At 37.7% G+C, this 27,555-nt stretch overlaps 1 long non-coding RNA gene across 1 annotated transcript in view; it reads right to left on the bottom strand.

The window, feature by feature from the left end:
- Window positions 1-239: 239 nt before the first annotated feature.
- LOC143694364 (uncharacterized) overlaps window positions 240-27,555 on the bottom strand; it is a 147,590-nt gene continuing 120,274 nt past the window's right edge. Inside the window, exons 6-10 of the long non-coding RNA XR_013182808.1 lie at window positions 27,374-27,462; window positions 21,576-21,621; window positions 20,199-20,427; window positions 15,879-15,996; window positions 240-316 (exon numbers count right to left, since the gene is read on the bottom strand). This is a non-coding gene — a long non-coding RNA (uncharacterized LOC143694364). The remainder of the gene's footprint in view (window positions 317-15,878; window positions 15,997-20,198; window positions 20,428-21,575; window positions 21,622-27,373; window positions 27,463-27,555) is intronic.

Consider the following 27,555-nt stretch of genomic DNA (forward strand, 5'->3'; position numbering starts at 1 on the left):
CACCTTGCCAACTGTACTACTGTATCTCATTAGCTTTTCTGACTTGTATTACACTACTTCTTAACCCCATTGTGCCAGCTAATGCAGAAACAAAGAATAAAATCCAGCCCTTTTTTAGCTGAGCCCCTTTAATAGTTCTTGGTGGGGCATTCTCAAACATGAAAAACATTTGCATAAAAGAAAAATGCTGTATGTCTTTGACAGCAATCTGAACTGCAAAGAGAAATTACATTACCTGGAACTGGAAGTGATTTTACCTTAGACAACCTCCAACAGTCTGAGTCAGCAGGAAAACTGCTTTTGAGTCCTACACACACTAGAACAAAAAGTGCAGATTAGTCTCCAAAGGAATACAGTAATAAGGCTGTTCACCTAATAAACCCTCATAACTTCTGGAAGAAATTCTGCTCCTACTGAAGTAGGAGTAGCCTGCTTCCTACTGAAATGTATAGGATTTTCCCATCAAGTTCAGAGCAGCCAGTAACTTGTTATCAATTCTTAGAGCAATTTATGCCTTGCTGTCTCCCTTCCTGGAGTGAAAGAACATCTGTGCAATTCCTGATGTCTAGATTCAATGCTTTTGATAAAATTCAAGACATTTTAATCCCGTTCTGGTCAGAAAATTTTATGTCAGCTTTCATAGGTTGTTGGGAGGGTTTTTTGGATGTTGACTATAGTACAGTAGGCATGCCTGTAAGCTGGCTCATTTTTCAGTAATATGGTAACATTACTGCTGGAGAAGGAGCTGGATGGCCCTCTTGCTACCTGAGGAAAATTAGACCATCTGAGTCTTTTCAAAATCACCAGATCAACATCACAGAGAAACAAGTAATATTGTTTATTGTTACTATAAGCACATGATTCCTACTGTCCAAAATCTAAATATTCATTGATCCTTCCCAATTTTATTTTAATAATAAACTTATTGAATATTATATGTCTTCCCATTCACACACACACAGACACAAACACACAAGCACACACGCACAGAAGTCACAAATTCAAGATATGGCTCCTCTTGAGTCTCTTTAGGAATGGATATCCTGTTTCTGCTGGTGTCATGCATAATTTCTGATTAATGCCAGTGCTGGTATCTCCGAATTTAAAGTATGGTAACTTTCAGGGAACCTTCCTTCAGTAAAGATGTCAGTTTCTTTTAACTTCTCTTTAGTCTCCACTCTCTCGAGAAACTTGACCTTTTCTCTCTTTAATGTATAAAAATGTTTTTATTAAAAAAACTGGCTTAAGAAAAAAAAGCAGTTTGGCTAAGCCTTCCAATCAAAACTTTTAGGTCTTTTTGAAACCTCAGAAAAGGAACATGCCTATCAGATCATAATCTGAAATGTTTAAGTGACACAGATCCTTCTGTAGGGTTCAGCCAGATTGTGGAACCCTTCCTGTGGCTCCTACTGAATAGTCCTCAGAATTATTGAGTGTCTTCAACTGCCCTGGAAAAAAATTATTCAGTTATATCCAGGAATAATGTAGCTTGAGAAAAGATTGTGTCAAACAAACATCAGAAAATCAGGGTTTATGAGACTTTTAATGTTCAAGAACAGAAGCTGGGCATATGGATTTCTGGTGTTTGATTGTTAGAAAATGAAGAAAAGATATGAACATGGCTAAAGATGTGGCACTTATCTAATCAGTAGGCAGACGGGAAGTGCAATTTCTGTGATACTGAATCTTCTGAGAATTTGTGGTTTTGTCCAGCTGAGTGTCTGGCCTGAACTTGGCTAGATGATAAAAAAGGAGATCTAATTTTTTGGCCTACAGTATCATAGAAATTGTTCAGCAGAAACATGAAAGCCAGCATGAGCTGAGCTGGAAAGCAAGAGGATATTGTGTAATAAATAGGAGTTGAGAAGGTGACTGGGGAATAACATTTTCCATTACCCCAATTCAAAGCAGAAAACTCAGCCTCAAGATTTTTTTTCCCTGTATGTTCTCCCTCTGTTTCTCAGAAGAGCACTCACTAAGTTCAGCTATAGATTCATTTTTCATTTCGTATGAAGATATTCACAGGCTGAATCATGAAGCTAAGTTCGTCACAATGAGCAGTTTTAAAGGAGCATATAACTGCCAAGAGTTCATGGTGGTTCAAGGACTTTGCTTTTACAGACTTCTGCAGAGATTAAAAGTTAGTTCCAACACAAACAGCCCTTTCACTATGCTCTCACTGGTGGTGACAATGAAATAAATTCTTCAGAAAGCACACCATTAATAATATCCTTTCCTTGCTTCCAAAAAGGACTATCTACTTTAAATAAGATGGATGCTAATTTTAGATACTTAAAACCAAAAATCATTGAGGAATAATGTCCTTAGAAGCCAAGGCAGAAGGCAGTTTTCTCTCTTCTACTGATGACTCACATCACGTGTTGCTGCACAGCATCATCTTCTCAGAGAAGAGGAATACTTCTGTTTGGTTCTAGTCTTTGGGAACTGCCTCTTTTTTCTGCTTCTATTTCTAGGTACCCCAATAATTACAGTAGGCAGCCTCTGATTGCTTTGATATATCACTGGATGTAGATTGACTTTTGAGATCTACACAAAAAAAAAGATTTTACCTAGCAACTCTCACAAGCCTCAGAAGTGGATTTCAATACTGGGTTGCTTCACTAAAAGTGCCTACAAGAATGCCAGTAAGTGGAAATTTTGTTTGAAAGTTGTGTTTTTAACAGTTAGCAGCAGTTACAAAGCTATTGACAAAACAATGAAAACTTCAAAAAATGCTGTTCTCCCAAAATAACAAGGCTTTCAGGTCACAGATGCAGCTCTTTTAGGAGATTCAATTCTAATTACTCCAAGCCAAGACCTACTCTTTGAAGATGACAGTAATTGTCTTGCCTGGAGAAGCCTTTAAAGCTCACTCATTTAGCCCTTTATCCATTTCCTGTCTGATATTACCTTGCCTTGCAGTGTCTTCATTTGTTTTTATAATTTCTACAGCACCTTGTCAAAATCTGTTATACTACTTTCTGATATAAATTTTGAAAATTCATTTATCATTAAATTATTGGTGAGGAACAGATAAGGGCACTGAAAAGTAGAATTGGTACTACTCTGAGATTCCCTGGTCTAGACAGAATCTGCTAGACCAAGGATCAGAGTGAGCATGATCAGAAAGCTGCTGTGTTTTGAGGGCAGGATATCATGGTGCATGGTGGATGGTGATAATCTGCATGTCTCAAATATGACACTGCTTTATGTAATGCAGATGTACCACAGTTCCCATTTTCAATAATTTCAATAATTAGGCCTTTAAATTATTTAAGTGAATCTTAATATATCAAATTATTTCAGATTATAAAATTCTCATTCTGAAGATTCATCTTCTTGGAATGAGCAGGAAATGTTTAGTCCTGCAGTTCTTTTGAGGAACTAGTTTTGTTCCCACTGCAGGACTCAAGCTGTTGATTTATAAAGCAGATTGGGAGCTGTACCCAGCCGTAGGTGTCTCCCATGCTGTCACAATGCTCTTTCAGTGCACACACTGCTCTCTGCTGGAAGTTTTTTGTGCATGTATTTGATGTGAGAGACCCACTGAAACCTCTCAATCAACCTTTGGTACCATCCGTCCTTTCTTGTGTATTTATGCTAGCAAACTGTATCTTTTAAATATGGGATAAGTAAGATCATGCACTGTTAATCTTTCTTCATCTACATCAGCTTCTGGTCTCATGTCTGGACATAATTTTTTATCATCTGAAACAGTAGATGGCAAAACATTCTGAGGTGAGGTTCCTGTGACCACTCCTCACTGATTTGTCCATGACAAGTCAGTTTAATTTCAAAGTGTGTTGTAATTTTTCTGATCCTTTTTGATCCTGTATGGACACCTCAGCATTTTCCTTCACCTTAAAAAATTTATGGCATGTTGTTTCTGTGGAGCAAACTACAAAACTCCTACCATTTTTAACAAACACAAGCTGATTCTCAGTAGCACTGCCAGGTTAAAGATCTGTTTCTTTTTTAAATGGTACAACATTGACTCAAGCCTTGGCAGTGGCATCTGGGTCAGGTGCTGCCAGTGTGTGTGAACACATTGCTGCTTGGCATTCCTCAAGCATAGCTCTGTCTCTTGAGGCTGTGAGAACATTAGCTGGGAGGCATTAGCAAAGAATGGGTTAAAGTGGCTCTACAAGAGAAAAGACATGGGAATGGGAATTGAAGTGGTTCCGTTTTTCACAGGATACAGCACAAAACTATGCCCAGAGTGTGGCTTCTGCTGCCTATTCCATCCTGTTTAACAACTGATGTTTTGAAGCACCCAAAATTCATTCGTGTAGATTGCAATAAACTTTAGCCACTTTATAGTTTTAACTATTTTTAAGAGCAGAAAATAATGCAGAAAATAACATTTTATTTGTTACTGGCTAGCTTCATGAACCGCTAGTAAACATACTGAAAAAATTCAGCCAAAGTGTCACTGCATGTGCTCAGTTAGTGGAAGATTGCTATGCCTCAGGGCCACCTGACCTGTGCAAACCAAACCAAGTTTCTTGATTCAGCTGCTGTTTGGTAGGGGAAGGTGCCACCACCATATCTGACATCATGGAAAAGAAGAAAAGACATTTCTGGGTAAGGTGAGGAAGAAATCCTACCAGTACAGCTTGCTCTTTCTGATCAAAGTCCACAACTGGAATAATTAGTATGCATGGCCTTGGTCTTAAACCACAGATTTCATTTTCATGGAATGCAAAATTATTCGAGTTAGTTTCACTACACTGACTTTATATCGAACAATTTAAAGATGCCTGAAATTCTCTGAAACTAATCAGTTTGCTGACAAGTGCTGAAAATATATACAAGGACTGTGGATCATACTAAATTAAGCACTAATATACTGAGTTTATCAAGAAAAATCCATTTCAAGGACATCATAAAGAAAAAGTAATATCTTAGGCCTGAATAAGCTCTTCTGTTTGAGAAGCTGAGTGATTTTTTTAAATTTTATTTTCAAATCTGCCACACAATGACACCCGAGCATTAAGGCTCTGTTTAATGGGTCCATTTATGTATGTAAGTACGTAGGAAAAAAATTGCAATTTCAAAACTAATGCTGCTAATATTGAAATGATATTTATACAAATATGTCTTGAAGTAGCATGGAAGCTGCCACTGGCATCTTTGTATGACTGCAAATAATGTTCAGTGCTACCTCTAGTCCACTTGCCTCTGGCAATAGCATTAAAACTTCTGCTGCTTTTGGAATTGCATCAAAAGTCATTTCTTCTTTTATCAAATAGTTTGTCACAGTGTAAAGGACATGGAATTCTTGTGAATATATGCATTTTCATGTGCCCAGTCTCTCAACTGCTCATTCCTGTAAGACATCCTTGTCTTCTTTGAAACTCAGCATTTAAATGATGTATTTAGTTGTGTTCAGCATTCACTTGCAGTATTCATCAGAAAATCCAGAAAATTTGTACCAAGCTCTTTCTAGGGTGAAAAAAAGTTAGTGATTTCCAGAAAATTAATACATTTTTAAGTACCTATTTATGTGTGGTAGATTTGACTGGTAGCACCATCTTCTAAAATTGCCCAGAAATTCCATTACAAAATCATTTTCTCTAGCTCATAACTTTACCAAACTTTAACTATTTGGCCTGAATTTTTGCATACTGGGTAATCTGCCTCAGGCTAAATCTTTCTGGAAAATTTCAGTCAAAATTACTATTTCCAAGAACTAAATTAGGAGAAAATACATCATTCTGTCCATATCAAAATGTTCTAGTTACCTCTTTTGTGTGAAATTGTAATGATTTGAAACAGAAACATAAAATTTGGAAGGAGTGACTGAAGTGTCCAGCCTGTACTCTTTGTTGTTGACGTGGAACTGCATCTTTAACAACTTAAGACTTTAAAAAAGAAAAAAAAAAGGCAAAGATGAAAAAAAGACCAGAAAGAAAATATCTCAGTCTGAAAACTAGAGGATTGTGAGGCTTCTGAAGTCACAGCTCTAGAAGGCTGCTACATGTATTGAGGGAGATTCCAGCTTGAAGTGAGCTGGGCTTTTCTTTGGAGTAGATCAAGTCAGGGACTGGTACCAAGAGTGCACATGATGAGAGCTCAGCACTGTCAGTCCTGGGTGTCCTTGCTCAAGCTGTGCAAAGGACAAAGCTCTCTGTTTTCAGAACATAGATGGCCAGAGGTGTTTACAGGAGGAGAATGTTAGGGCAAAGAGTTTGGTGGACCACACTGAGACTTGAAGCATCTGTCTGTAAGGAGGGAAATAGAGGTCACAGGAACAAGGATATAGGAAAATAGGGCTGTGGGATGACCCAGTTGTTTGACCCAAATGAGTCCTGTGCAGGGATAACTTTTTGGATTGGATGTTGAATGCCAAAGGACCATGAAAGCAACTTGAAAGCAGAAGTCCTGTGAAAATAGTACTGTGCAGTCCTGTAACTAAATATTGTAATAATGCCCATATTCATCAGTTCTGCATTACAAGTACAATTTTTAAATTTATGAATATGTGCAAGCTTATTACTGGAATGGGTATTATATTTTTAATGCTGTATTTTAGTGTGCAATGTAAATGAATTCCATGGTTTCCAGTGTTAGTCTCGTATGACCTTCTAGATTTGAAAAACTGAACTTTATATCTCACTGAAGACTGGTAGGCTTTCCTCCTGATTTATTTAATGTTCACATCATAACCCATTTGAGTGGCAATACATCAGACTTCATCTCACCCATGACAGAAAGTGCTATTCTGGGCTGAAACTCCAGGTAAATATGGTTTCCAAAGACAAAAGCTAAATAAATCAATTCCTTTTAATTTTTAAATTGAAAGGCATTTATCCAGGCTAGAGTAGTGTTTGCTCTAGTGAAAGAAGCAGTTCATTATTATGGAAAAGGCTCTTGGACGCAAGAAATTAAAAGTGCTGAGATATATGAGTTATAAACATCTTCTGTGGGAAGAAGGTTAGAACTGGACAGAAAAGTAAGTCAGGGCTAGTTCCATTCAGCTGCTGAGATTGATTCCTTCACAGCTTGGGCTGAACAGAGCAGAAAAGAGTCTAAACCAACTTTTAATTCAGCAACATTTATGGAAGAATATAGGTTAGAATGGACATTGGAGATCATCTGGTCCAAACCTCTGCTGGAAGCATGTGTTAGTAGAAATACAAGAAACCAAATTAGGTGCTTATGCAGAAAACAAAACAAAACTTTTTAGACATTCTAGCTAAATACTGTTTTTCTTATAAGAAACTACTCCCTTTGCAAGCAAAACACATTTTTGAGGTCAGCAGATCAGTTTATATCTTATGTCATATGAGAGCAAACAATGAGGGAAGAATTAGTAAAATTCTTAATACAAGAAACACAAAGTGTGCGATTCTTGAAAACAGCTGTTCTGCTATTAACATTCCTCAGACACTGAATGATTTTCAACGTGGCTTTAAGCCTTGCCAAGTTAATTGACATTATAGCTGGGTTGGTCAGGACAAAGACTATTGGAAAAGGGGTCTTATTATTCTTCACATGGGTCAAATGAGGGCAAGTCTTAGCTGATCTGTGACCTGAAAGGTTAAATGTTTGACCCCATCAGATTGTCAGGATGGCAAAGAGAGCACTAGAGACTGAAAGAGATGCTGGGTTAAGCAGCAGTAGTTCACCCATACTGTCCTTTGCACAGTTGCACAAATATAAACAAAAAGGGAAGAATCTGTTTCTAAGGTGTGATACAATACAGCTGAGGAGAAGTTTTGTAACAGACACAGGCTCTGTCTCTGAGAAGTTGATATCATCCAAATGCTCTCTATATATGAAGATACCTTTGTGAAATTTAAAAATCTTTAACTACTGTTTGATTCTGATTTGTGTTTAAAAAGAATGTTTGCAGCAGTATGTAAGCATCAAATAGTGTAATATAAATATCATAGCATACAAACCATTTTCAAAACTTCAAAAACATTTAACTGTTAACAATGCTTAAAAACAAATTTCTGCTATGACTTATCAGCTGGCCCCATAGCAAAAATTATGGGATAGTTTAAAACTCTCCTACCTTTGTGCTAATCAGAGTGTTTAAAACTGTTAGTACAGTATGCTTGAAGGCAAACATAAACATGAAAGTTTATGCTGAAAAATTCCCCAGCTACTTTCCTATTGGTAAGACATAAATAAATCTGTGTGGTCCATGTTTTCAACATGGTTGATTTTTAAATAATAATGGATCTGCATGCACCCTATTCTGCTGCAAAGACTCAGTAGTTTATGAAGTGTGAATCTGGGGTTGTGTTAGCAGTGAGTGCTTTGAACGGCAGATGTTGGACTGCTGTAATGGAATTAATGTCATTTATCTCCAGCTACCTGAGATACATCCATTAGATCAGATTAGAGACTGAGGGGCGACCTCCTTGTGGTTCTCAGCATCCTCATGAGGGGAAGACTCTGGGAAGGTACTGATCTCTTCACTCTCATGAGCAGTGACAGGACCTGAGGAAGTGGCATGAAGCTGAGTCAGGGGAGGTTTAGCTTAGATATCAGGATAAGGTTTTTCACCCAGAGGGTGACTGGGCACTGAAACAGGCTCCCCAGGGCAGTTGTCATAGCACCAAGCCTCTCTGTGTACAAGGAGCAATTGGAAAACACTCTCAGGCATATGAGAGTGTGGTCCTTGGGGTGTCCAGTGCAGGGCCAGGAGCTGGACTTGATGATCTGCATGTGTCCCTTCCAACTCAGAATAGTCTATGATTCTGATTCTAAGTTTGTGTGAGCAACCAGCCTAGTTCTGGAGGACAGGTTGCATCCTCAAATTTGTGTGAATCACTGTCTTCCTTAGCCCAGGACAATTCAAACATCACTATCCAATATCCAACAAACTATCCTGTTGAACAGGGACGTGGGGAATTTCAGCAGAAGATCTGTTTGGGTAAGCAAGTGATTCTTAGCCTGTCAGTGAAAGGGATCTAAATGTAACCTGCAACAGCTGAAGAGGAATTAGGAACAGTCAAACTCTTCTGGATAGACACAGTCAGTGTAAGAGAAAACCAGCACAAATTGCAGCCCGGGAGGCTCAGTTCAAATGGAAGGAGTAACTTTCAAAATCAAGTAGCACAGCCCTGGAACAAGTATCCAGAGAAGAGAAGGCAATTTCCCTGGAGATTTTAAAGATCTGACTAAAATGAAACCAACAGCCAACCTGAGCTGGGGCTGTGAGAAGGAGGATGGAGAAGACAGAATTTCTGTCATTTTAGAAATGTCCTTGGACAAGTATAAAGAACCCATTTCTCTACTTATGTTTGTTAAGACTGGAATTTAACTAAGCAGGGGATTTTGATGCTGAAGAGGGAATAGGAATGTGCGTTTGTCTCCTTAGTTCTGACTGAGAACCAAGTTCACTCATTTTGCTGTGAGAGACCTAGACAGCAGCTCCCTACTGACCACTGCCCAGGCAGAGGCTGTGCTGAGTGTACAAGGGAACAGACTGCCAGGCAACATGGGGAACCCTATTGGTTTTGGGGAAGAGATTCAGAGTGGCTTGGGGCTCTGTATTGGCAAAATTCCTGTGAATGCCTAAATGTTTTGGTCTATCTAGGCCAAAGGCCCTATAAAGGACAATGGAATGACTGCAACTCTGTAACTCCTTAGAGCTAGAGATCTGTAGTCCCTAAGAAAAACAAAAACACTAAAACAATAACCAGCAACTGCTACATATATACTTATTACCAAATTTTTAAAAGGTTAAGTTTTTCACAAAATTTTAACATTAAAAATATTTTGCATGTTGCCTTTTAAAAACTCCATCATTATTATAGCTACTCTCACCTGACAGATCAAACTTTTTTCTCCATTCAGTCTCTGATTTCTGACTGTACATTCCTTCATTATTTGCAGTACTTGCTAATTAAGTGCTATCTGCAAACTTGGATGCCTTTGCTTTCCACATCTCTGTTACGTTATATTTGCGTAAATATTTAAAATCTGGACCTCTAACACTGACTCCTGTCATCTACTACTGACATTTTAGCTTGAATACTTTCCATTTATGACTACAGTAGATTTCCTACTAATGCAGCCAAATTTATGTTTAAGCATGCCAGTTTTCTTCCTCTCCTCTGACTAGAGCAGAGAAACTTAGTAGCAAGAATCAGACAGATTTCATGCATTTTTAAAAAATAATTTAAGTGTCAAAACCAGCAGGTTTTTAAGCTGTATGTTTCTTTACTTCCATTGAAGGTATTGATCACTTTCAAATTATTTCAAACTGAATTTGTGTCATGTGAGATACATTGTCTTTTGCCATTTTTTCATCAAGTTCACTATTCCAAAACCTCTTTGTGATATTTCTTCATGCATAAGACCCTATTTCCTTTTACATCTTGGTATGCACAACTGCGCAACTGGCATGCACGACTTCTGACTGTATAGGAATACATACACAGCACATATTCATATTCAGGATGTAATAATATTATTTGGAGGAAATATGTCTTCTTTTTTTTTTTTTCTTGGAAATTCCCTATCATTTAAATGCATATCTTGAAGTTTCAAGTTATAAAAACAATCTTACTTCCTCTAGAACTCTCTACCGTGCAGCTGTGCTTGTGTATATGCCAACTGATCCATCAGCCTTCCTTTCAAACCACTTCAAGCATCTGCACATCCCTAGGGATCAGTGGTCTTCCAGAAAAGGTGCAGTTTCACACATGGAGCTTCTTCACAGCCTTGCTTTGTGTAAAATATCCTTGTCTTATTTATACTTCTTCAATATTTGCCTCTAAATATACTCTCCTTGGCTTCATTTAAAAAATGTGTTTCTATATTTACATTACTGATGATTTATGTTAGATACAAAAATTAACTTTCTTTTTTGATGCACATATAGCTGGTTTTCACTTTGTAGGGGTGTAAATTAAATTCTTCAGAAGTACTGAGCAGTTTGTAATTTGCCCTAGACAAAACCGGAAGTCACTATTGTTATGAAGAAATATAATTTTTTAATGAAGGATTGCCTAACACAGCACTTCATAGGCTATCCCAAACAGTGCATGAAGCGTCACTAAAAATAATTGAGGTGTAAGTACTTATGTATGCTTTACATATTGACAGAAATACTTCAGTACCTAAGACAAAGGATAACAGGATATTTTAAGCAGCATTTTGAAAAGAAATGTTGTAGACAAATTTAATTTAGAGTATTTAACAAGTGCAGTTCATATTGAATATGAAACCTTTTGTCAAGCAAAAGTGACAAGTTAAACAGTATTTTTTCCTCAAATATTTTTTAACAAACCAAAATCATGTTCCTGAAACTGCCTTAATATATAGTAAGAATATACTATACAGAGAAAATAGATTTAATCGCTCCTCTTTCTTCCCCATAACATGATCATTTACACATATTTCAAAGGCCATTGTCTTTCAAGATTCTCACTAACTCACTTCAGCCAAATTCATATTCTCATGAAGAAAAGAGTTTTTTGTTATGATTTGATTGTCAACTCTGGCCACTTTATCAGCTGTCTGCCAGGTTATCTCTAAAGCTAAAAGAAGATTCTTCAAACAAAGAAGTTATGAGCCCCTGGAAATAAAGGATCTTCACGATACACCTCACAGTGTGGGGATTAGTCAGAAGCAGTATGAAATATGCTTGCTGCATAAATATCCTTTTGTATCTGGACTTTAGCAGAGCCATATAGTACAGCTGAACATCACACTTTTCCCATATAATTACCAGGGCCATCATGGGTCTTTGCTTGCATTCAATTCATGCTCTCAAGTATGTTTGTCAGTAAAAATAAAGAAACAAATCACATACACTGAGCTTAAACTAAAAAAAAAAGAAGTCAGGTTTTAGAAAAACCACTGAGCTTATCCTTCTGACCCACCACAGCAGTCTAGCTGCTGGAGGGCTCCCAGTGAGGAGTGTTAAAGATGATGCAGGGCACACAGAAGCAGCACTGTTTCCACACTGGAAACAGCATGGTGGCCTCTTCAATGTCGGCACATAACCACAAATTGATTTTGAAGTCTCAGTTTGAATGTCTAAGCATGACTAACACCTAGATAAGGCTTTTGACTATAATCCAAGTCTGTTCTCAGAAGCCTATCAGGAAAGCATGCAAAGACACTTCCAGTTATTATGAGGAGTGTGTCTTTGCTACCAGAGTATTGGCTGCAGAAATATCCTCTGAAAAGGCATGTGTGTGGGTAGTACACCTCTGCCCATTGTTCTCCAGTCTGCTTTTCTGGTTTATACAGCTGTACACAGTGGCTTGAGCAGGCAGAATTCACATGGCTGTTATCTATCAATAATCAGCATCACTTGTTGCAATTACATGAGAACCTGCTGTGATGGGGAGTTGTGGGACAGCTGTCCCCTAAGGCTATGCCCTAGGGCTAAAGAGAGGTTATGTCTCAATACAACTGTCATATGATTAATTTAATAATGTATTACATGCCATGCTTCCTGAATGTTCCATTGTGCTCTCTTTTGTCCTATCAAAGAGCTATTCAAAGTAAACAGTGACCTCATCAATACCATCTGAAACTTACAGTAAATGGAAATCTTCCAAAACCATAATAGAAACCATATTTCAACAGATGTAAAAAGCAAGATGAGGAGTGAGACCTAATTTGGATGTGAATGTTACAATACATGATCCTCGACTTGGCTTTGCTCAGCCTAATCTTTTTGCTAAGTGCATTAGGCCTTTTTCATATGGGGATCTAGATTTTAAGAAAAAGAGAAAGAAAATCACTGCTTCAGCTTTCTGCAACATTCATGGCTTGGTGAAGAAGAGAGAAGGAATTTTACCTCAGAAGATAAAAAAACAAAGCTGAAAAAATTTGTCCTGCAGGAGAGAGGAGCATGAATATGGTCATGAGTGAGATTTTCAAACCTGCAAAGGTATTTGAAAAAACCCAATTTTTTATAAAAGTATTTGTTAGCCTATTCATTCATGACCTTCAAAATGCCACCTTTCGAAAGCATGCAAGGATTGCTAGAACAGGAACAAAGTTTCTATTCAGGCTTTTTTAGATTGATCACAGCCTACAAGCCAAGTAAAATAAAAGATCCTATCAGAACATCTTTGTGTTAAGCTGCAGGTGCTTGATTTCCAACTTGGAGAAATAGTTGGTTTTGCCTTGATGGCATACTTGGATTCTCTTTATCTCTGAAACTCAGTAAATTTCCCAGGCTACAGTTCTTTTTATTTTCTAGATAGAGAGAAACACTAATTTAAAGGAAAAACATCAGAGGTTTACAATTTGATTTGGGATCTACACATTCAACAAGTATTTAAAAAGCAACACCTTTTAAAATATTAAGGAATTATAGGCTTGGATTCCAGTTAGATGTCTTTATTTTGGTTGATTTTTTTTTTTACATGTAGATTAGTATCTCATATAATAAATTTTAAGGCTGGTTGCATTTTCTCTTGAAGTTCTAATGTGTTCAGAGTACTGAACAGAATACTGTGATTTCTATCACATTAATAGAAATCTCCTATCAGAGTCCATCACTGCTGTAATATCCTGTCATGAAATCTGTGCAGCTGGTGATGTAACAGTGCTTACACCCATTGGGAAAATATCTGAATAAATAAGAACATGAAAAGAATGAAAAAAACATGTAAAATAAACTAAAGATGTGGTACACCCAGCAAAGCCTTGGTTTCCAGTATTTTGGCAAACACTCTGATTTTCCTTATCTAATTTTAAAACCCAGAAGATATAAACAATTGACCTGCAAAAAATAATATATAAACTTTATATAGTCTAATATATAGTCAAAAGTGGTTTGATTATATTTGCCTGTTTTTCTATATTCATATTTCCATAATATATCTTGCATCTGACAGAGAGCCACAGCCATTCTAGGTGGGTGAGATTTATCCCTCAGAGTGTGAAGAATGTCTAGTAAGTATGCAAAAGGTTTATTACATTTCTTGAAAATTGGTATCTCCCTTAAGAAAATTATGGTTACTTGTGATATTGGAAGAGTAGTATTTTGTTGGGTTTTTTTTAATAGCCATTAAAAAATAAAGAAATCTCATTAGAACACCTGTGCTTTTTTGTCAACTCATGGTCTGCTTGCTCATGTTTTTATCATTCTACAAGATGTAATCCTTTGTGGACAGCACACTCCCTCCACTGGCTTCTGTATCCCTGAAGAAGATGCTGTTTCTGGTCTCAGTAGCATTTTAATTTTAGAACAAAATAAAAAAGAGGATTTCAGGTAGGTAGAGAAGGGTGTACAAGAAAGTAAGATTGTACATTGTGATAAATACCTGGATCTGCACAATTAGCAGCTATCCTGGAAAAGAAGGCTGTAAGTGCTTGTGTGTCTGTCTAGTTTCTGTTGGCATTATTCACAAAAATCAATAGTATATATTCTTCTAAATAATAATTTTCTAGACAACCTGAAAAATACTATATGCTAAGTAGCAAGATCTTGATTCAATGGAAGTGCAATTATTTTAAGGCTGTGTAATTTCATATTCTGTTCTTAAATTATATTTGTTGCAGAATGGGGAGAATTTTCTTCTTTTATTTAGGCCTCACAGCATGAGAGCAAAAGGCTTTTTCTTGGAACAGATCCAAAATGGTGTAAGTTTATGGTACTCTATGTCTCTATTCCATTTTTTTCAGTATTTTCCCCACCCCAGCTGTGTATCACAGGATAAGTGCTGTTGTCTGTGTAGGGGGTCTGGAGGGGAGTGACATGCCAAGCTAGAATACAAATTGGCAGATTTCAGTAAATAAACATTACTTCTTCATTTTAGAGTCTTCACTGGTTCATCCTGTGGGGTGGCTTTTTCCTCCCACTCTGCATTGCTAAGAAATTGTATAGAAACTTTCCTTTTGTCCAATTCTGTCAGCATTGCTTTCTTTCAGCAGAATGACTCACTGTTGATCTGGATTCCCTGTGTATGGAAGCTCACAGCTCTGTGAACAAACTTGCTCTCGTGTTAGCCTGACATCATCTTCATTACGTCTTTCTTGTCACTGACATTAAACAGGACAGGCCAAAGGAGACTACCTGTGTCTTGTCATTTCAGCAGCACTTTGACAGTATGCTCTGCACACTTTCTACCATATTTTCCCTTTGACCCCATTCCTTCTCTGACAAAGCTATATAGTAAGTCAAGCATTTCATGGGTATGAGGTTTTTAGCTCCAGTTAGGATTTATATCCACCACATTTCAGCTCAGATGATCACAGGGCACAGAGGCAAAAAATTTGCATATTTATTAACTTCTGTGGAAGAAAACATCTCGTCTAAGTAATGTGATTCACAGTTAAACTTATTTTCTCTAATAAGCAGGATTGCTTTCACTCACTTCTGTCATCCCTGAGCTCTGTTGTGCGTGCTGGTCTGGAGGCCCATGCTGGCCTGGAGTCTCATTTTCAGCAGACAGCAGTTGCTCCAATGTAATTTACCATAATGCAAGGAACTTCTCTTTCCTTTTAGCTTCACCAGGATTGCACTGGGATGCAAAATGACTTTCACAAAACCTCCTCAGGAGGTCTTTACCATGAACTTCTACAGTGCAGAGTAGTCCAGTAATGATCTTGCTTTAGACACAATCACCAGTCCTGTGGTGACCGTCACTCTTGAGGTTACAGCTCACCTCAGGCTGCTGACAGGAAAGTTCATGGAAAACAGCATAAGGAGCACATTAAAAAGAAGTCCTGACCATGAAAGATGTAGCAAAGTAGTAAAGCTACCAGTTCAGGTGAATGGTGGATTTACTATCTTTCTACCAAAGCCCAAACTCATCCCATCACCACCTCCACCACCTCTAGGGAGACCTCATTACTTTGTAAGGTTTCACATGACATAGAAGAGGCACTGAACTGTTGTTAGCCAAGTTGTTTTTATCCATCTCAGTTATCGAATAAGGGCTTACCTGGGAGGTGAGTGTCTGAACTCCATGGGAAGTGTTCAGAGTTTCCCCAAAATGGTACACCTTTTCTTTCCTCTTAATATCTTGAACACATGGCTGGTTGACAGGCTGAATTCCAGTCCTACAGGGGAGTGGAAGCACATTCTTTGGTAAAAGGACCTAGTAGTTTAGTGAAAAGCACTGGATAGGGCACACTGTTCTTCACTGGGCAGGAATAGGAGACATTACACAATATGCCCACAAATGAAAATAAATCTGCTTTCATATGGGTACCTCAAGGGAAAATGTCTAAACCAGTAAAATTGTCTTCCCAACAGCTTCAGCCCTATCAGATCTATGTCCTTACTTGAAGGATACAACCTGACTAGTTGCTGTTGCCTCTTCACATCTCCCTTCCTTAGTACTTAAAAAGTGACAAATGTGGTCAACTGCATGTGAGGAGCACTGAGTTCTGACCACAGTCAAACAAGTTACATATGTTAGCAATTTTGCAATTAGCAAGGTAGCAATTGCAACTTAGTGGGGCCCTATTTTTCTTCGCCTGTCTCAGTCTCTTGCAACTCTGATCAGAGTCCTACACTAAGTCCACTAAGTACAAGCTAAAATGTGTTTCCATTGTGACTTCACAGCCACTGACCAACTCAGTAAGGGATGATATGTAAACTGTTGTTGCAGACAACAAGTTAATGCAATGGGCATGACATCTTATAGATGCCATATATTACAAGTACCATACATGAGTTGGATAATGGCTATGAGATAAATTTTTTTCTATAAAAATATGTAACTGCCCATTCAGAGAAAAAAGTCCACCAACTAAAAATGAATAATGTATTTCTAAAAATTGCCAAAAGATTACAGGAGTAGGAGATGCTTTTCACTGCCACTTTATTTGATAAAAAAATTAACCTCCTATTTTAAAACTTTCATCTTAATATTTTTAATTTTTTAACAGAAGGGGATTCCATAGGCACTCCATAAGGAATTTTGCTGGGAATCCCAAAGATGTGCATACTTTACACTCTATTGTTCTCTCTCTGTGCATTTCACAGGTTAAAAAGAACATGGAAGGAACTGTATGGTTCTAAAGGCCACATCTGGCTTGCATGTTTTACATCTGCATCCTATTGGGCCATGCCAATTTTCTAGTTCTGAGGAGGAAAAGCATATTCACATTTTCATAACCATCACTCTTACATAACAATAAAGTGGCATGTTCAAAGGTAAGAGAATTAGTTTCACAAAAGTTGTATTTCATTATTTTTGGAACAGTTCTCCTTCATCAGTACAAGAGAGAAATTAATGCCATACAATACACAAAGTCCTCTGCATGACCAGGGTTCAGGTGCTACCTGCCTGGCCTGGTCCAGGCCATTACTGCTCCTGCCACAGACTGATACCTTTTCTGATGTGTTTCCTTCTCAGAATCCTGTGCCAGTGTTGAAGGTACTACAAGCAATGTTGACCTTCATTTCAGTTATGCAAAGGAATTCTAAAGCAAGAAGAAATTTCTTTGGTATTTTATGGTTCAAAGTTGGGATGGAGAGGATCAGTGCCAACACCATCCCACCTCTCCTAATATCCAAATGACAGCACTGGTACCCAGAAACATGCTGCACACAGCAAAATAATCACTTTTATAGTAAAACATAAGCCTTTTATTACAAATGGAAGAGACTGGAAAAGTTCTGACAAAACCTTTTCTGGTAGGAATTTGTTGGCTCAGGCAGATTGAAATCTGTTTCTGAGACACTGGTATTTTCCTCTGGGTCTCTCAGAAGCTTAGAAGCTGCACAGCTGGAATGGGTTTGGGGCTCCAGCAGCTGAAGGAGGCAGCTCTGGGAGAGGTCCATCAGGAGCAGCCTTCAGGGCAATCCCTTTCCTAACCTGTCTCAAGAAAACAGCACTCACACTACTAATGCTTTGGGGAAGCCCAGGGGCTGACCTGCTCCCATACAGAAGCTTCACTGCCTTTCACAGACAATTATGAAATGTTCAGCTTTTGTTACCAAGTGGAACAAACTCAGATTTCACAATAACCAAAATCCTGTGCGAAAGTCAATTAGTTCTCTCTGCAAAACTGAAACTATGACCACATACTTCTCACTTGTAGCACCTGCATGAAGATGTCAGTGCTGAAAACCTGGCAGTTCTGGTGAGGTTGTGATCAACATAATTGGAGATCAACCTCTTGAATATAAACTGTTTCATTGTCTATTAGATGTTAAGGTCCTGTAGAACTCCCTGATGCTAGAAAGAATAAACAAGGATGACACTAGATATTAGATGATAATTAATATTGTAACTTAGAATTTTCTTGCATTTAAAGTTTGAAAATGTGGCATTAATGCAAACATGAATAATCTCAGTGGGAGGCAAGCAGAAAGATTGCAATTCTTTTCAATGAAATAATGGATTTCAGACTTCTGCAATACTGTATATGCAAATACATCTGAACTAAAAAGAATATCTGCAAACAAACCGTGTTGAAGTTTTAAAAGAGAATTCATAGAATCATAGAATGGTTTGGATTGGAAGGGACCTTAAACATCATTCAGTTCCAACTGCTGTGGACAGGGACACCTTCCACTAGACCAGGCTGCTCAGAGCTCCATCTGACCTCCAGGGACAGGAGGTGTTACCACAACTTCTCTGTGTAACCTGTGCCAGTGTCTCACCACCCACACAGTGAAGAAGTTTTTCCTAATGTTTAATCTAGACCTAAGCCACATCTCATTTTTTTTAGTCAGTCTGAACTTTGGAGAGAAGAGCTGGAGCTGCTAGCCTTGGTGGGTGACCACTGTCTTGTGATGGAGGGGTCTGTTAGGCTGGTTATGAACAAGGTGTTTTCAGTACACAGCTGATGCCGTCTGCAAATGCCTTAAACTGATATATGGAGTCTTGTAGGACATAGTTTTGTTGAAGAATTTTATTAAAATCACTCAATCAAATGTAGGAGAAATGCCTTAAAATTTATTAATTTTTTTTGTGGAACAATTCATTGAAACCTATAGAAGGAAGATCACTCTGCACTAAATACTTGAAGTTTCAAACTTAAGACAGCTGAACTTCAGTTTCTAAATGGGGCCTCTGTTCCTGAATATATCTGGTTTGCATTTGAACACTACTGCATCTTAAAGTAGTTCCAGTTCATTAACAGGAATTATGTTTTATTACTTAAATGATACAGTTAAAATAAGCTTTTATGGAAGACCCAGGTAAATATATTATCCTTTATTCTGTTTCATTTTTCTTCTAAAGGTTTTTGTGGTGTAGATTGAAGATTTTGTATGAAGACAACTTTAGGAATGTTCTATTACTAGATTTAAAAGCAGCAAAGAAGTACAAAAGTTGTTTTTATGTATCTGAGAAGTAGACTGATACAGATGTTACAGTAATTAACCTCATTGCTCAATCAGTGACCCCTTGTATTGAGCCTAGAGAGCAGAATTAGGTGTTCACATAGCACAGTAACACTTCTGAAATATATGGAAAACTCTAATTCTGGCCAATAAGGAATTTGGAATACTGTATTATGGTGTGTAGGAATATCCTATATTTCATTATAGGAATGTTGAAATCCTGAATGCAGTCAAACTTACTAAACTTTGGTCTACTATGTGAACCCTAACCTCATAAAGCTACTCGTCAGAAAAAGTGAATCTTAGAGGAAGTGTACTGAACACACATGAAATATGTTTTTCCAGGGTGAATAAACAGCAACATTGTAACAAGGTTATTTTCATGTTTCCTTCTTTTATGACTAATGATTTTTTTTTTAATTATTGAATGGGGCTTTCATATTTCTCAAGATATTAAAGAACCTCCCCCTCTCAGAGTCCTTAGAGATTTGCAGCCAGCCTTACTCAGAGGACATTCCAGACTTGTCACTGCACAGCTGCTCTTGGCAGTCAGCCCTCCATGCAAGATCTTTGCCAAAGCATTGCTTGGACCCCCCAACCACTCTGCTGAAATAAAAATTAGTCCTATGAATTTTGCACAACTGCTAAATAATTTTTGGCCTTAAAATTAATTTTATTTACTTCAGTTGTAAAATGTGCTGTATCTTTGACATCACGGAATTTGCTTCTCCAGCCTGCTGTGTTAGCTGACATTGATATCTTATATTCCAGAAGTAGGCTGCCAGGTAACATAAGCTTTAAGTTCTTACATGGCAAGAAACAAGATTCATTACATTTGTTTAGCTGCATGCTTGCTTTTTCCACAGGTACTTATCCACTTTGGAGAGTCTTCCCTTTCTATATCTTTGAAATGCTTGCTTCAACTATCAAAGATGCAAAGAAACAGAATAATAAACCTTACCTGAAAAAAGTTTCTTTTCCTTTCATATTGAATTCCATTGTGATAATTCCATGGGTCTGGTCCCAAGGTATTTGATTCCAACCAGTGAAAGGCAGAAAGGTGTGTATTTCTTTTTGTCCTCCTCTAGACTTCACAGAATGGTTTGGGTTGGAAAGGACACTTGAAAATTCTAATCCCATCCTTCTGCCATGAGCTTGGACACCTTGCTCAAAGCCCCATCCAACCTGGCCTTGAACACATAAACTTATAAACTTCCTGTTCTGTGTGAATACCAAGAAGTTTGATGCATGTTCTGATAAGGCAAAAAAAAAAAAAGAAACAAAACCAACAAACCAAACTAGATTGGAAATTATTTTTTAAAAAGCTATGCTAGGGTTTTATGCCTTGAGCATTTCCAACATCTATTCTTTGTAATTTTTAACATCCTCTAAGTCTGGAGCATTTGGAACCAAAACACCAGGGATTCTTCCTCTACAAGTTAAAAATGCCCTGTAAAAATGTGGCAATAATGCTTAGAGAATTTTCAACATAGTTTGATAATAAAATTTATGATAGATTCTGCTTTTTTTAGTACAAAACAAACTTTCTGGTTTATTTGTTAATTTTTATTTGTTTTAAAGTTAATGTGGTCCAAGTGAAAAGAGAGATCAGAAAAACCTCACAAATCTTTTCTGCCTCTAGCAAGAAGAGCACAAGGCAATAAAAGTGAAATCTTGTCCCCTACCAGTACGAGGTCAAGGGATTATATTTGAGCCTAGCTGCACAACATCCTTCAATACACCATACTGATATACTAAACTAACTGTGAGGCTATGCCTAAATGCTGGGAAGGAATCCATGTCTGCCTCTTTCTTCCTTTTTTCGGCAGATTGCTTCTCTGCCATGGGTTTCATCCATGTCCTGTGTTCTACTCATACAGTAGAGGAGCTTTTTTTAAGGCCAAACTCAAGGTAACATTTTAGGAAAAGACCAATTTTTATTGTGCAAGGATTTTTTATCAATACTGATTTAAACAGTTATTCTAAGGGATGTCTTCGACAATATTGATTAGTGAGCAGTAAATGTTTTCAATGGCAATTACTGGAATATATGTGAGCTTCTGAAGCTGGAAACTGAAGTTCAAATTCCTAACAATTGCTAAGAGGTTGCATTAGACCTTTTTCTCCTTTGCTATGGTACCATTGTTTTTGTTTGTTCTTAGTACCTGAGTGTCTCACATGTGGTTATTTTAGTTTCATGACTTATAAAATGTAAACAAATTCTAAATCTGATTAATTCTTTAAAAATATGTAGTATTTAATAGAATTTTTGTTTTTAGGCATGGACCTAATAAGGCTTACCTTCTAGTAGTACTTGCCTGTGTCATCTGGATCTTACCTAATCAGCTTTTGAACTTTCCTCTTGTAGTAGTAAGATCAGAAACCTGCAATAAGAAAGTGTTTATTTTTATTTCCTCTGCTCAAATTGCAAGTGCTATACATTTATTCCCTATCTCCAAATTGTCAGCTCTATCACCAACCCAAATGGAAAATCATGATTTGAAAAATGAAAAGACAAACAATACCAGGAACAAATTTCTCCAAAACAAACTTTAGTTCATTTAGAACAGGATGACTCAACCTTCCCTGATAAAAAGTTTAGTGACTCTTTCACAGGGGAATCAGAAAATTCTCAGAATGTACTTTTATACCACCTCCTGTAATGTAGGGATTCTTTTTCCTTATACAGCTTGTCCTGTTTGTCACTCACAACTTCTACTCATGATTAAATATTCCTGTTTATTGACTCAGCCTGCTACGTAAGTGACCTTTACAGCTGTGCTGATGTCTTTGTTGTTCTGACTTCAAGTCTGAAACACAACAGATGTGTACTGGAATTCCTCTTGTGCTTCTTCTTCTTCTTCTTCTTCTTCTTCTTCTTCTTCTTCTTCTTCTTCTTCTTATTATTATTATTATTATTATTATTATCACCATCATCATCATCATCATCATCATCATCATTTATGTCTATGAATATTTTGAATGGAATAGCATTCTAAATCACAGGAGACTGGAGAGTTACCTGATATGTTGCAAACTACTTTTCATTCTTTATGGAAAAGACCACAGACTAAGGCCATTTTAAGTCTATTCTAAATCTTAAGTGATTCCTTTAGGCTTTTCAGCCAGTTCAGCAGTTGGTTTCTCTTTTATATGTTAAAAATCCATAAAATTCCAGGCATTATTGACACATTAGTTCTTATAATTTTTTTAAGAGCATTTTAAAGGGCTGACCCTGAACTTATGTGGGATCTGCTGCTCTAGCTGGATCCCTAAAAATCTATGGAGCCTGATCTGAGGATCCTTGAGGAGCTGGCTGATGTCATCACCAAGCCTCTCTCAATGACTTTTGAGCATTGTCCCAGTTTTCAAGAAGGGCAAAGAAGGAGGACTCACACTTTCCATATGAGAGAGATGCTCCAGTGCTCTAATAATCAGCACAGCCCTCCATTGGACTGTCTCCAGTAGCTCCTTGTCTTTCTTGTACTGAGCCCAGAACTGGACACAGCCCTCCAGGTGAGGCTTTCCAGGGCTGAGCAGAGGGGCAGGATCCCCTCCCTTGACGTGTTGGCCATGCTCTTCCTAATGCAGCTCAGGATCCCATGGTCCTTCTTGGCCACCAGGACACACTGCTGGCTCAGGGACAGTTTGCTGTCCACCAGGACCCCCAGTCCTTCTCCACAGAGCTGCTTCCCAGCAGCTCAGCCCTCAGTCTGTGCTGGCCCACAGGGTTATTCCTGCCCAGGTGCAGGACCCTGCGCTTGCCTTTGTTGAATCTCAGGCAGTTCTTCTCTGCCCATCTCTCCAGCCTGTTCTGAAGGGCTGCACAGCCCTCTGGGGTATTGGCCACTGCTCCCAGCTTTGTGTGCTCAGTGACCTCGCTGGGGAGAGATCTCCACTTCATCTAAGAAATTAATGAATAAGTCAAACAATACTGGGCCCAGTATTGAACCTTGGGAGACACCACCTGTGGCAAGCCTCTAACTTGACCCTGTGCCACTGATCACAACCCTCTGAGCTCTGTCATTCAGCCAGTTCTCAAAACACATCACAGTCTGCTCATCCAGCCCACAGCTCCTGAGCTTGCCTGTGAGGATATCGCAGGAGCGTGTTGAAAGACTTGCTGAAGTCCAGGTAGACAACATTCACTGCTCTCCTCTATCCAGTTGTCCCATTGTAGGAGTCAATCAGGTTGGTTAAACACAACAACTAAATCTCCAGGAAAAAAGGTCAAACGCCTAGGCAAATGTAGGATGCATTAAGAAGGGCACTTTCAAGGGAATGTATTCATTTCTTTTTCCACACAGCCTGGATTACATATCTAAAATGAAAAAATGTGAACAGCTCTACTCTCCCATTTCTGTGGAAACTTAGGTAACTGTAACAAAATTACACAGTTTATCAAATCTAGTTAAGCAGAAGTAGAGAAGATGGACAGTTCTTTTCTTGAAACACAGCCAGAATAAGCATCTGTGAGGAGGAAAGAGACATAGGACATGAAGAATAAAGCATGAATTTACACTGGAATTTAAAAAGTTTCTCACTCTCAAAGAAGTGAGTTTCTGAAAGCCAATGAGAACATAAGTAGAATAAATATGTTGCAGTTGCTTTTACTGCAGTTACATAGATTTGCTGAGCTTTTACCTTTGTATTTGTGTAATATAAATAGAAAGCAAGGAAAAGGTTAAAAATGAAAATTTACAGGAATGTGCCTTAGAATTTTTTTTAAACAAGCATGCTTTATTTCTTCAGAATGAGGAGTAATGTGGAAAAGCGTTATGTAAATATGCAGAGTTAAACACTAAGCCAGTAGCTGTTCCTTCCCTGGACAGCTGAAAAATGGCAAAATTAACATAAATATTACCTGCAGGAAAAATGTATTAATCTAGATTTACACAGCACCCTTTATTTCAAAGGATCTTTAAAATCTCTTTAGACCTTACCAAACTAATAGCCTGTGTGCAAACCTAACCATCCCAACTGAACTACACTCAGACTTAGGAAAGGTTCTCATGAAGATCCTGGTTTCTGTACCCATTTATTTATTTAGCCATGGGTTTACCTATGCTGCAGTACTCCCTGGGAACACTGGTCAATTGCTAGCCAATGTATGTAAGTAGAAAACAAGGATCCAAACACCTCAGAAGTCAAGGGGAGAGAGAGACTACTGGAGAACTGAAGGGATTCCATCAGCTGGTATCAGGACAACGGCTGTTGGCACGATGTACCAGTACCTAAACAAGCAAGATGTGATCCATGGCAAAGGACATGAGTGCAGAAGCCCTCCTAGGCCAGACAAGGTAGCTGCAAATTAGGAAAGGTGCTAAGACAGTATGGAAATGAGAACAGGAATGGTGAACAAGGCAGGAAATGAAAGGAAAAGTGTGAAGTCAAGTAATGTGAGAAGAAGGCAATAAAAAAAAGGGTATGGAAATGGAATCTGAATGTTTGTGGCTAGGAGAAGACAGCATGATTAAGATGAAAAGCAAGAAACAATCAAGCTTAAATTTCACAAAATATAGGGAAGCAGGGAGGAGAGAGGGATGAAAATAAACAAATGGGATCAGTATGGGGAAGGAAGATAGATGGAGTCTTTACAGGACTATCCAAGTGTCAACTGTGGGACGTGTCAAAGAAATATGAGCACACTATGAAATTTTTTAAAACTGGGCAGCACAGTGAAGGTGCTCCTGTGCAGACCTGCTAGGAAGCTGTTTTTTCAAGCATAATTTTCCTGTCCATGACTGAATCATATTTTTCCAAGCTGAAGAGAAAAAAACCCTGAGATGTTTTCTTGAGACTCTAACTGATGACAACATATTTACTGAACTTCTCACAAAAATCATCACATAAATATTTGACTCTGATTGTGATTTCAGCAAGTTTATTTCCAAGAGTTTGATTTATAGATAAAATTTCATGTACTGAGACTCCAAGCAAAACAACAAAACTGAGATTGAATGAGAGGCAAAGTTATTAGGCTTTGTTGTAACATATTTGCAGCTACTATTTTCTTTTTTTTAGGATATAAGTGACAGAAACTAAATGAAGCTGCAGAAGATCCTTTCCGTTTTAATGATTTGAATTTTGATATTGACTTTTCCTCCCCTGATAAATTCCTTGCTGTAGATTTTAGATATGAAGTCCTGCAAAGCAATGCAAATTCTGACTACTGATGAATTTATACATTTAAAGTAATATAAGACTATTCAGGACAACATAAATGTAGAGTACCTGTTATAGTCTGATTTACGCAATTGCAAAATGCTGAATCTTTGTTTATAGCTGTGGAGTAAATTCCTGACTTATAAATGAGAACTGAATCAATTGAAACATTTCTAACTTTTTCCACAGTCATATTTTTAGAAAATGAACTGTTGGCCATAATGAGGAATGCAAGGAAATGAACAGGTTCCATCTTCCATCATTACAGAGCTGAGCTGTCTGCTTGGCAGCTGAGCTCAGATTTTACTTGTCACTGAACTTGATGAAAATAAGTGTAAAATGTATTAACTCTTTTGCTTTCTACATCTTTTGGATCAAAATATCATTGCTTTAAAGTAGTCTTACTGAAATATTTTGAACCACAAGCCTGTAATACATGTCCTTGTTACTTGAAATCAGTTATAATTCAGGCTGCAGCTGAAAGAAGTGTAATTTCAGGACTGTGAACTGGTGCAGCTGAGATGATAAACTGGCACCATACATGTTCTTTCTAGTGCATGAAAGCCAATGAAAGTTTTCTCTGGCTAAAGACATAGTATCCAACATGTCAGGACCTCATCCAGGCTTTGCTCTCAACTGCATTTTGCACATTCTTTTTATGAGTTGCCACAGAGCATGTATGAGAACCCTATTTGTTTTTAAGGACTGAAAAAAACTTTCAAACACTGTTAGTGGACTGTATGTTTTCCTACTTCTTCAAGTCATCTAATTTTAATATAAATAAAATTTCTTGTAACTTATAGGAAATAAAGGGTGATTATATGTAAGTTTTGCAGCTCCACCATATAGGAAGCAGTTAGTTAATATGAGAGATGAGAAGTTTTTACTCTATTGCTTGGTGAAAAACAAAGGCAGGGGAAGTCCTTGTCCAGACATCAGACTGAACAATATTTGGGAAGCAAGCTCTACATAAAATAAATTGAATATACTAATGTACAAGCTTGGTAAAGGAATCCTAACTGTGTATATAAAATATTTCCTTGATGAATAGTCAGCAGCTCTGGTTTCTGTTTAAATTCCTCCCTCCACAGTCATGCATCTAGGAAACCAGATTGGAAAAGATTCATTTCTGGCATTACCAGATTTACTGGAACAAACAGAAACACATTTACTGTGAAGAAACTCCTTCTGAAAGAGGCACTGATGCTGTCATATCAGATGGGGCAGACGCTGTTACTCTGTGTCAGACCTTCCAAAGAAAGGGTGGCTGAAAAGGTCAGGATGCACTGAAGAAGCATGATGTTTTGTTTTGAACATACCACCTGCTTAACATGAAAAATTGCACCAAGCTTGAATATCAGACATGAACAAAGGGCAATGCTCGATCGTTTAGGCACAAACATCTGATCTATGTGACCTGGAAATGTTCGTCAGAGCTATTCCTGCCCTGAATGAACCCAGAGCATTAGTGCTCTCTACAGGGAAAATTAGGGCATAGAATGGCCTTGACTGGTGTAACTACAGTATCCTGACATGTCTGTCTCATTTTGCCAACCTATTTTAAAGAACAAGCAATACATCATCCAAGAAACTGCTTTTGTATTTAAGGGACTTTTTTCTCCTTATTAACCAAACAAAGGGGATGAAGTTTTACGAAAGATATCTAAATATGTCCATTAATTGATGAACAAGCTCACTTTGTTGCTTGCAAAACAATAAACAACTACTCATTGAATAAATGCAAGAGTAAAAGGAGGGTTTAACTAGGAATTGTTTTTGTGTGAAACTGTCGTTGTGATAGTGGAAAAAACAAATTCTTTGAATACACAGAAAAAATTAATCATTGGCATCTAAAGAAGAAAAAATTTAGTTAGGTTATTTAAAACATGTTAAATGCCACAGTTTATTACAAAACATGACAGAAAACAAGCTTCAAAAAACCACAGTAAAAGAGAGATAATAATATCTTACATTACAAATTTTTTGGGAGAGTTCAGTTTCTGCTTCTTGGGAGCAAGTATTTCCTTCTCCAACTTTAAGCTTCCAGTAGGACAAAGGTACTGCAAAAATAAGTCAGATAAGCATCATTAAAACAGTACATAATTCCCTGACAAAATATAGGAGAAGAAAGAGAGGAAATCTTGGAAGAAGAC

This window comes from Agelaius phoeniceus, chromosome 6 (genome assembly GCF_051311805.1).
Source record: "Agelaius phoeniceus isolate bAgePho1 chromosome 6, bAgePho1.hap1, whole genome shotgun sequence".
NCBI lineage: Eukaryota > Metazoa > Chordata > Aves > Passeriformes > Icteridae > Agelaius > Agelaius phoeniceus.